The 10,701-nt window shown below is 54.1% G+C and overlaps 1 protein-coding gene across 2 annotated transcripts in view; it reads left to right on the forward strand.

Moving 5' to 3' along the window:
• LOC127587505 (zinc finger and BTB domain-containing protein 7B-like) overlaps window positions 1–10,701 on the forward strand; it is a 444,483-nt gene that overhangs the window by 407,387 nt on the left and 26,395 nt on the right. Inside the window, exon 7 of one of the 2 annotated variants that reach the window (XM_052045887.1) lies at window positions 8,476–8,489. The exons of the other annotated variant lie outside the window; for it this stretch is intronic. The gene's annotated coding sequence lies outside the window, so the exon portion shown is untranslated. Of the gene's footprint in view, window positions 1–8,475; window positions 8,490–10,701 lie in introns of those variants that run through there. 2 annotated transcript variants of the gene reach the window in all.

Raw genomic sequence — 10,701 nt, forward strand, 5'->3', positions numbered from 1 at the left:
TGTCATTTTGCGGCAGCAAAGGCATAAAATTACTATAAGTTACAAAAGTAAATAAATAGCCCTGAAGACTGGCCCAGCTCAGAAGAGTGCACAGCAAGATTCCAGGCTCTCAGGTGGGGTGGTGGGGAGAAGAGGGCGATAGGTTTCCTCAGGGGTGGGGGAGGGAGAGAGCAGTGGACACAGCCCAACACATCACGGGCACATCCCTCCCCACCCTCGGGAGTATCTGGCTCAAGAAGGCAACGTCCATTGTCCAAGATCCCCCACCGTCCGGGCCGGGCCGTCTTCTCGCACCTCCCATCGGGCAGGAGGTACAGAAGGTCCCCACACCACTAGGTTCAGGAACAGCTACTTCCCTTCAACCATTCGGTTCTTGAACTGACCGGCACAACCCGAATCACTGCCTCAGTACAGCAACACTGGGACCACTTTGCACTACAATGGGCTTTTTTTGTTCTAATTATGTTCTTTCATGTAAGAATTCTGTTTAATTTATGTTTGCCTTGTGAATGTTGCGCCTCTGATGCTCTGTGCCTGAGATGCTGCTGCAAGTAAGTTGTTCATTGCACCCGTGCACACACGGACTTGTGCATCTGACAATAAACTTGACTTTGACTTTGCAGAGACAGGAAAGCAATAGTTTGAGAAGCAGAGGGGAGAATTTGCGACAACAAACTGGAAACCTCAACAGGTCAGGCAGCACCTGTGGAGGGAGAAGCAGTTGACGGGGAATTTGACCATGGGTGTGAAATTCCTGAGGGAGCTGGATTGGTTAGGAACGTTTTAGCTGTCTCTCTGTTGTCCAAGAGGTCATCTTGAGCGTGGGATGTGTTTGCAAAGTCCGGACCACCAGGTATTCTCCTGCTTTTGAGCCCTTTGGAAGGATGGACTATTGCATTCAATTCTGGTCGCCCCCATTACAGGAAGGATGGGGAGGCTTTGGAGAGGGGGCAGAAGAGGTTCACCAGGATGCTGCCTGGATTAGAGGGCACGAGCTATAAGGAGAGGTTGGACAAACATGGGCTGTTTTCTCTGGAGCGGCAGAGGCTGAGGGGAGAGACGATAAAGGTTTATAAGATTATGAGAGGCATAAAGTAGACAGCCGGTATCTTCTCCCCCAAGGTCGAAATGTCTAATACCAGAGGGCGTGCATTTAAGGTGAGAGGGGGCAAGTTTAAAGGAGATGTGCGGGGCAATCGTCGACAGGGGGTCGGTGGGTTAATCGGCCACTGTGGATCTCCCCCCTGGTGTGTGTGGGTGAGGGGCAGATTCTGGGCGGGTCGGTGGGGAATGTCGGGAAAATAGAATGTTGATGGGTGTAAATGGGTGGTTGTGGTGGGCACGGACTCGATGGGCTGAAGGGTCTGTTTTTGAGCTGCTCACGCACTAGGAGAACACAACTAACCCACCGACCCCGCACGTCGTTGGGATGCGGGAGGGAACCGGAGCCCCCGGGGGAAACCCACACGGTCACAGGGAGAACGTGTAAACTCCACACACACACACACACACACACACACACACACACACACACACACACACACACACACACACACACACACACACACACACACACACGCACACGCAGCGCAGGAGGTCGGGACGAACCTGGATCTTTGGGGCCGTGAGGCAGCGGCTCTGCCCACTGCGCCATGGTTCCGGTGCTCTGATTGGCTCAGATTTAGTGACTGAACTGCTTGTTTCAGGGTCTTTTCCACAAGATTGTGCAGAGGGAGCTTCACCTTGTGTCTGACCCCGGGAGTGTGTGACAGGACGGTGCGGAGGGAGCTTCACCCTGTGTCTGACCCCGGGAGTGTGTGACGGGACGGTGTGGAGGGAGCTTCACCCTGTGTCTGACCCCGGGAGTGTGTGACGGGACGGTGCGGAGGGAGCTTCACCCTGTGTCTGACCCCGGGAGTGTGTGACGGGACGGTGCGGAGGGAGCTTCACCCTGTGTCTGACCCCGGGAGTGTGTGACGGGACGGTGCGGAGGGAGCTTCACCCTGTGCCTGACCCCGGGAGTGTGTGATGGGACGGTGTTGAGGGAGCTTCACTCTGTGAGTATTCCTCCGGTTTGAGCCTTGAAACACATCCACAAGAATACAACTCCCAATTTGGTTCCGTTATCCCCAGCAAGGGAATAAGGCGAGGGATTTATTTGGACCCTGAGTTACTACGGGAGGTTTGTGCCTTGGGCCCTCCGAGAAACTGGATTTAATATTCATGAATTCGCTTCTTTTCGCTACCCAACAGGGGCTGCAAGTTACAACCGCATCATAAATTCTCAAATCCTTTTATATTAAAAAGAGAGCCACATTGGTGCCAGGCCTAATCAAGGAAGGCAGTTGTCAGTGAATCTAGATTTCCTTGCACCTTGTATTTGCTTGATTAATTGATTCATTAAGTCAACCAATTGTGGCCTCCTTTTTCTTTTGAAGAAAAGAAAGATTGTAGGCACAATATTGTTAGTCTCGGCCTACTGGGAGTTACCGAGCCTGAGAGATCTGTCTCTTCCTGGTTACTGCGGCAGAGCATGTCGGGTAGGTAACCAGGGAGCCATGTTCTGACAGTGCTCTATATCCATTGTAGTTCCTGGCCCCCTTCTCTTGCCTCTGGGAGTGTTTGACATTTGTAAAGAATTTAAGGCGCTCCGCATCCTCCAACACAGGCCCTACGTTCCTCTGCGTGCTTGTTAACAATACTCCAAGCCCCACACACACAGTGCAGCTATTGCTATTTTTATAAATGCAATAAAATATTAGACATGCCAGCTAGAAATCGCAATAGGATTTTTTTTTATATAAGTGCATTTGCTGAAAGAAATGACCTCAATTCAAGACTCAAGATTCCCAGGATAGGTACTTCACCTCTACATTACTCCTCTGGTTTGAAGTTCACGCACACTTACAAAGTCACAGGCTGTAAAATTCATAATTTATAGCACTATTGTACTTGAATCACAGTTTAGCTGCCGACTAAACTCGATCATTAAGAGTGGATTTAATGATAGGTTGCTATTCTCTCTGTAACATGCCCTGGGAGTGCATTGTGGAATAGTGTAGAGGGAGCTTCACACTGTGTCTGGCCCCGGCAGTGTGTGATGGGACGGTGTGGAGGGAGCTTCACCCTGTGTCTGACCCCGGGAGTGTGTGATGGGACGATGTGGAGGGAGCTTCACCCTGTGTCTGACCCCGGGAGTGTGTGATGGGACAGTGTGGAGGGGGCTTCACTCTGTGTCTGACCCCGGGAGTGTGTGATGGGACGGTGTGGAGGGAGCTTCACTCTGTGTCTGAGCCCGGGAGTGTGTGACGGGACGGTGCGGAGGGAGCTTCACTCTGTGTCTGACCCCGGGGGTGTGTGACCAATTACCAATAAGACACTATGATTCATTGAACATGGGTGTAAACTTTGGGTTACAGGTGGAGAAAGGTGAATAGGTCAGAGGAAGATTTTAAACACCGTGACCAGGAGTGATGCACTCAAACTGATCTTCACGGTCCACTGGGACTGGGACTGAAGGGTTTGTTGTACTATGGGCTAGCAGTGTGGTGATGGTACGAGTGGCCTCATTTTGTACCACCTCGTTGAGTTTATTGCCATGTGCACAGGTACGGGGAGGTACAGGTACAATGAAAAACTTGCCTGTAGCAGCATCATAGAGGTACAGACAACACACGGTATAAATTGTACATCAATTCTCGAAGAAAGAACAAGACACTAGTGCAAAAAACAAAGACACAAGTCCAAGGTAGTGCAAGGGGTGGTCCGTAGTGTTGCTGTACTGAGGTAGTGATGAGGGTTGTGCCGGTCGGTTCAAGAACCGAATGGTTGAAGGGAAGTAGCTGTTCCTGAACCTGGTGGTGTGGGGACTTCAGGCTTCTGTACCTCCTGCCCGATGGGAGGTGCAAGAAGACAGCACGGCCCGGACGGTGGGGGATCCTTGACGATGGACGTTGCCCTCTTGAGGCGGCACCTCCCGCAGAGGATTCCAACCGTGCTATTCCGTGGGAAGAGGGCGTACTGTAAGAGGAAGGTCTCCCACGGGGGAGCCTGTCAGGTCTGCCTGACGTAGCTCGACAACGGAGCAGCTGGTGACATTGATGGGAAAGTGCCCCCGGGAAGCTGGCGCGCGTCCATCAGCAACCACCCCCCCGCCAGCCCCCCCCTGCGTTCCCAGAGGGCGGGGAGATCATCCCACACCCCCTCGCAGGGGCAGAGGGCCGGTGGGAGCTTCGCACTCCCTCGTTGACGGGACGTCACTGTTTATCATTTGATTCTCCCCCTCAATGCACAGACAACTCCGGAATGGAGACTTTGAGAAATACAGGCTCGTAACGGCAGGGAGATATTACTAAATATCCCTTAATGGCTGTGATATTAAGAACAGGGCTTGTAAAGACACGTTATAAGCAGGAGTCACGTAATGACTAACAAAAAAATGTCCATTTTAGTACAAAGTGATCAAGTGGTCATAGTGTTGCTCTATTGAGGTAGTGATTGGTTCAAGAACCAAATGGTTGAAGGGAAGCAGCTGTTCCTGAACCTGGTGGTGTGGGGACTTCAGGCTTCTGTACCTCCTGCCCAATGGGAGCTGTGAGAAGGTGGCACGGCCTGGATGGTGGGGGATCTTTGATGATGGACGTTGCCTTCTTGAGGTGCCCACAAGGATTTTTGAGGTACAAACAACCTCAGATACAGAGTGAAGCTCCCTCCACACCGTCCCGTCACACACTCCGGGGGTCAGACACAGGGTGAAGCTCCCTCCACGCCGTCCCATCACACACTCCCGGGGTCAATGGCAGGAGCCTTGTGGGTGTTAATGCCAAAATCAGAATCAGGTTTATTATCACTGACTTAGATGATGTGAAATTTGTTTTGCGGCAGCAGTACAAGGCAGAGACATAAAATTACAAAAATAAATAAAGATTGCGCAAGGAAAGGAATAACGAGGGAGTGTTCACGGGTTCATGGACAAGTCAGGAATCTGATGGCGGAGGGGAAGAAGCTGTTCCTGAATCGTTGAGTGTGGGTCTTCAGGCCCCTGTACCTCCTCCCTGGTGGTAGTAAAGAGAAGAGGGCATGTCCCGGGTGGTGAGGGTCCTCAGTGATGGATGCCACCTTCTTGAGGCATCGCCTCTTGAAGATGTCCTCGATGGTGGGGAGGGTTGTGCCTGTGATGGAGCTGGGTGAGTCTACGACCCTCTGCAGCCTCTTTTGATCCTGTGCGTCGGAGCCTCCGTACCAGGCGTTGATGCAACCAATCAGAATGCTCTCCACTGTACATCTGCAGAAACTTGCAAGACTCTTTAGTGACGTACCAAATCTCCTCAAACTCCTAACAAAGTAGAGTCTACAGACGGATCTTGGTGTCCAAGTCCACAGCTCCTTGAAAGTGGACAGGGTGGTAAAGAAGGCATCCGGCGCGCTCGCCTTCATCGGTCGAGGCACTGAGTACAAGAGTCGGGAAGTCACGTCGCAGCTGTATAAAACTCTGGTCAGGTCGCACTTGGGGCATTGTGTGCAGTTCTAGTCGCCCCCGTTACAGGAAGGATGTGGAGGCTTTGGAGAGGGTGCAGAAGAGGTTCACCAGGATGCTGCCTGGATTAGAGAGCATCAGCTATAAGGAGAGGTCGGACAAACTTGGGTTGTTTTCTCTGGAGTGGCAGAGGCTGAGGGGAGACACGATAGAGGTTTATAAGATTATAAGAGGCAGAGATAGGGTAGACGGTCACTTTCCCAGGATGCAAATGTCAAACAAGCAGAGGTTCAAGTCCCAACCTGCCCAACCTCCCTCCATAACTCAGTCCCTCGAGTCACGGTGACATCCTCGTAAACCTCCTCTGCCCTCTTTCTGACATAGTGGCACCTTTCCTTTAGCAGGGCGACTTAAACTGAGCGCAGTACAGGAAGTCCCCGACTTACCAACGCCTGCACATACGAACAACCTTCGGTTCGTAAGCGGGCCCGGCCCCCAATCCTACCATGGCGGCGGTAAACCTTCTTTGGCCCAACCCCGGGCCAAGTGCGCATGTGCGGCTGGGGCCCATGCGCATGCACGGCCGTGATCCCCGGGCCAAGTGCGCATGCGCAGACACTGTTCCGAGTTACAGACAAAATCGGGCTACAAACGGTCTCAAAAATGGAACTCGTTTTTCATTGTACCTGTACCTCCCTGTACTTATGCATGTGGCAATAAACTCGACATGTCTTAACCATTAAGCGCCCGTCTACACTAATTCTGTTTACCTGCACTTAGCACATAACCTTCTTCTCCAACTGCTTGGACGCTCCACAGTGTTTGATTTCAGAAGTGTGTGCACCCGGGGCGGATATTCGACCACCGAGTGCATCGCTGCCAGCCACGTTTCGTCATTAAGCCACCTGGGCCGCTGTTGGCAGCTAACACAGGGAGGGGAGAAGTTCCCCCCGGTCCATATGAGGCACAGGTGCACAGGGTGCCCCTGGAGAGAGATCAACAGTTGGCATGTGGCCAGTTTTGTTCTGACAACTGGCATCAGCTCCCCAGCTGGGATATGAGGAGCGGTCCCCGCCAGCGACTCCGTTCGGAGTGGGAGGGGCTTGGCAGACCCTGTCCCTCAGTGACACAAGTCTTGCAATGAAGCAGTCAGCATTAAACGCCCTTGTAATGTAGGGCAAGACATCAGTTGGGAATTGATTTATTGTTGTCACCTGTACCAAGATATAGTGAGCTTGTGGACACGGCCCAGCACAACACGGAAAACAGCCTCCCCTCCGTGGACTCCGTCTACACATTGGGAAAGCAGCCAACATAATCAAAGACCCCTACCCACCACGGACATTCTCTCTGCACATTCATCTAAGAGCCTCTTAAACCCCTCTATCGTATCAGCCTCCACCCCCATCCCTGGCAGCACGTTCCAGGCACAAACCGCTCTCTGTGTAAAATACTTGCCCCGCACATCTCCCTTGAACTTTCCCCCTCTCACCTTAAATGCACGCCCTCTAGTATTGGACATTTCGACCCTGGGAAAAAGATACCGGCTGTCTGCTCTATCTATGCCTCTCATAATTTTATAAACTTCTAACCAACCCTGTATAACTCTAAAAAGCTTCTACAGATGTACCGCAGGGAGTTGCGAACACAGCTCAGCACATCACAGAAACCAGCCTCCCCTCCGTGGACTCTGCCTACACTTCCCGCTGCCTCAGGAAAGCAGCCGACATAATCAAAGACCCCACCCACCCCGGACATTCTCTCTTCTCCCCCCTCCCGTTGGGCAGAAGATACAAAAGCCTGAAAGCACGTACCACCAGGCTCAAGGACAGCTTCTATAAGATCCCCTAGTACGATAAGATGGACTCTCGACCTCACAATCTACCTCGTCGTGGCCCTTGCACCTTATTGTCTGCCTGCACTGCACTTTCTCTGTAACTGTAACACTTTATTCTGCATTCTGTTATTGTTTTCCCTTGTACTGCCTCGATGTACTGATGTGATGAAATGATCTGTATGGATGGCATGCAAAACAAAGTTTTTCACTGCACCTCAGTACGTTGTCACATCATTCCAAAACATCCGCTGTGGCAGCAGGAGGGAGTGTTTCGGGGGGGGGGGGGGCGCGGTGTGGGTTGCCGATCGAGCGGACTGCTTTGTCCTGGGTGGTGTCGAGCTTCCCGAGAGCTGTTGGAGCCGCCCTCACCCAGGAAAGTGGGGAGCGTCCCGTCACACTCCTGACCTGTAGACGGGAGAAAGGTAATGTGGCGGATGTGAAGTGCATGGACTAACTCCATCCAGGGAAGTGGGGAGCGTCCCATCACACTCCTGACCTGTAGATGGGGGAAGGACCTTGGGGTGTCCGGAGGTGAGTAACTCCCTGCGAGATCCCCAGCCTCTGACCTGATCCTGTGGCCACAGGAATTCTGTGGCCCGCCTGGTTGGGGTTTGGGGTCAGTGGATGACCCCCCCCAGGATGCTGACGGTGGGGGACAGGGTGATGGTGATGCCACTGAGTGTCATGGGGAGGTCATTAGACTCTCTCTGGCTGGCATTAGTCTGGCATTAATGTTACTTGCCAGCGACCAACACGGTCACTGAGACTGAGATGATGGAGTCTCGGAGGTCTGGGAGAGTACCACCATCTCACCCTGGCATTTGACTAGACTGTGGGACAGACATGGTCCCAGATGTTTGAGGGGTTGACTTTGGGCCATGGGTGACCATGGCAGCCCAGTGGCGCAGCAGGTAGTGCCGCTGCCTCAGAGTCCCAGAGACCCAGGTTCGATCCTGACCTCTGGCGCTGTGTGTGTGTGTGTGTGTGTGTGTGTGTGTGTGTGTGTGTGTGTGTGTGTTTGTGTGTGCATCTGTCTGTCTGTCTGTGTGTACGTCTGTCTGTCTGTGTGTGTGCGTCTGTCTGTGTGTGTACGTCTGTGTGTGTGTGTGTGTCTGTGTGCGTCTGTGTGTGTGTGTGTGTGTGTGTGTGTGTGTGTGTGGAGTTTGCACGTTCTCCCGGTGATCCCGTGGGTTTCCCCCGGGGGCTCTGGTTCCCTCCCACATCCCGACAAATGACGTGCGGGGTCGGTGGGTTAATCGGCCACTATGAATCGCCACCCTGCTGTGTGTGTGAGGGGTAGAATCTGGGGGGAGTTACAGTCATAGAGTTCACAGCAAGCCCAACTTGTCCATGCCTACACCTAAGCCGGTCCCATTTACCCGTGTTTGGCCCATATCCCTCTAAACCTTTCCCATCCGTGGACCTGTCCGAGTGTCTTTTAAATGTTGTTAATGTACCTGCCTCACCCACTCCCTCTGGCAGCTCGTCCCATATACGGACCACCCTCTGGGTGAAGAAGTTGCCCCTCAGTTCCCCTTTAAATCTCTCCCCTCTCACCTTAAACCTGTGCCCTCCCCTACCCTGGGGAAAGGACTGTGATCGTCCACCTTATCCACGCCCCTCATGGTTTTATAAACCTCCATGAGGTCACCCCTCAGCCTCTGTCGCTCCAGGGAAAACAGTCCCGGCCTGTTCAGCCTCTCCTGATAACTTGAACCCTCCAGTCCCAGGAACATCCCCGTGAATCTTTTTCTCAGTGGGGAGCATAAAATGGGGGATGGGTGTAAGTTGGGGGGGGGTGGTTGATGGTCCGCACGGACTCGATGGGCTGAAGGGCCTGTTTCTGGGCTGTGTGAAGCTTTGCCTGTGCTGGCCTGAATGCGGTGAGTGGGCCCTCTGTATAGCTTCATTCCTTCTTTGGTTGAACCTTTACTGGGGCGATGGAGAGGGGTGTAGGGGCCGGAGGGGGTCACAGAAATGTGGAGGGGTGTAGGGGCCGGAGGGGGTCACAGAAATGTGGAGGGGTGTAGGGGCCGGAGGAGGGTCACAGAGACAGGGAGGGGTGTAGGGGCCGGAGCTGAGGTCACAGAGACGGGGAGGTGTGTAGGGGCCGAATGGGTCACAGATACATGGAGGGGTGTAGGGGCCCGAGGGGGTCACAGAGATGTGGAGGGGTGTAGGGGCCGGAGGGGGTCACAGAGACGGAGGGGTGTAGGGGCCGGAGCGGAGGTCACAGAGACAGGGAGGGGTGTAGGGGCTGGAGGGGGTCACAGAAATGCGGAGGGGTATAGGGGCAGGAGGGGGTCACAGAGACAGGGAGGGGGTGTAAGGGCCAAAGGGGGTCACAGACAGGGAGAGGGCAAACAAGCAGAGGGGGGTATTAATGACCCAGAAATTAATACCCCCTCTCGGGTCAAAGACCAGACAGCCGTCAGCCTTAAGGATATTAAAGTAGGCCCAGTCCCGGTGATCTTGTGGGGGGCGGGAGGTGGGGAGGGGGAGAGAACAGGATGAATAAAAGCCCCGGCAAGAAGGTGAGAAGGGGGGAGACATTCATACAGAGCCACAGCAGCAGATGAGAGGTATACAAGGCCCTGGATGCATTCCAAACGTCCACTGAGCTGTGTCTGTGACATCTCTGTACTGCAGCAAGTACATGGGCCAGAACATTGGAATCGTGATTGTAATCCTTTTAATTTCACAGGCATAAACACACCGAGGTGTGAACGTTGCTCGTCAAGGTGGGAGGAAGGAGAGAGGAGGGGGAAGAGGGAGAGACGGGGGGGGAGATGGGGGGAGAGGAGGGGGGGAGAGGAGGGGGAGAGAGGGGGAGAGAGAGAGGAGGGGCAGAGAGGGGGAGAGAGAGATGAGGGGGGAGAGAGAGGAGGGGGAGAGAGAGGAGGGGAGAGAGGGGGAGAGAGGGGGGAGAGAGGAGGGGGAGAGAGGAGGGGGAGAGAGGGGAGAGGGGGAGAGAGGGGGAGAGAGGGGAGAGAGGAGGGGGAGAGAGGAGGGGGAGAGAGGAGGGGGAGAGAGAGGGAGAGATGAGGGGGAGAGAGATGAGGGGGAGGAGAGGAGGGAGGGGGAAAGAGAGGTGGGGGAGAGAGAGGTGGGGAGAGGGGAGAGAGAGGGGGAGGAGGAGAGAGAGGGGGAGAGAGGGAGAGAGAGGGGGAGAGAGGGGGAGAGAGAGATGAGGGGGGAGAGAGGAGGGGGAGAGAGAGAGGGGAGAGAGGGGGAGAGAGGAGGGGAGAGGGAGGGGAGAGAGGGGAGAAGAGATGAGGGGGAGAGAGGAGGGAAGCGAGGGGGGGAGAGAGAGGGAGAGAGGGACAGAGGGAGAGAGGGAGAGGGGGAGGGGAGAGAGAGGGAGAGAGCACAGGAGAGGGAGAGAAGG

The sequence above is a fragment of the Pristis pectinata genome, chromosome 40, assembly GCF_009764475.1.
Source record: "Pristis pectinata isolate sPriPec2 chromosome 40, sPriPec2.1.pri, whole genome shotgun sequence".
Taxonomy (NCBI): Eukaryota; Metazoa; Chordata; class Chondrichthyes; order Rhinopristiformes; family Pristidae; genus Pristis; species Pristis pectinata.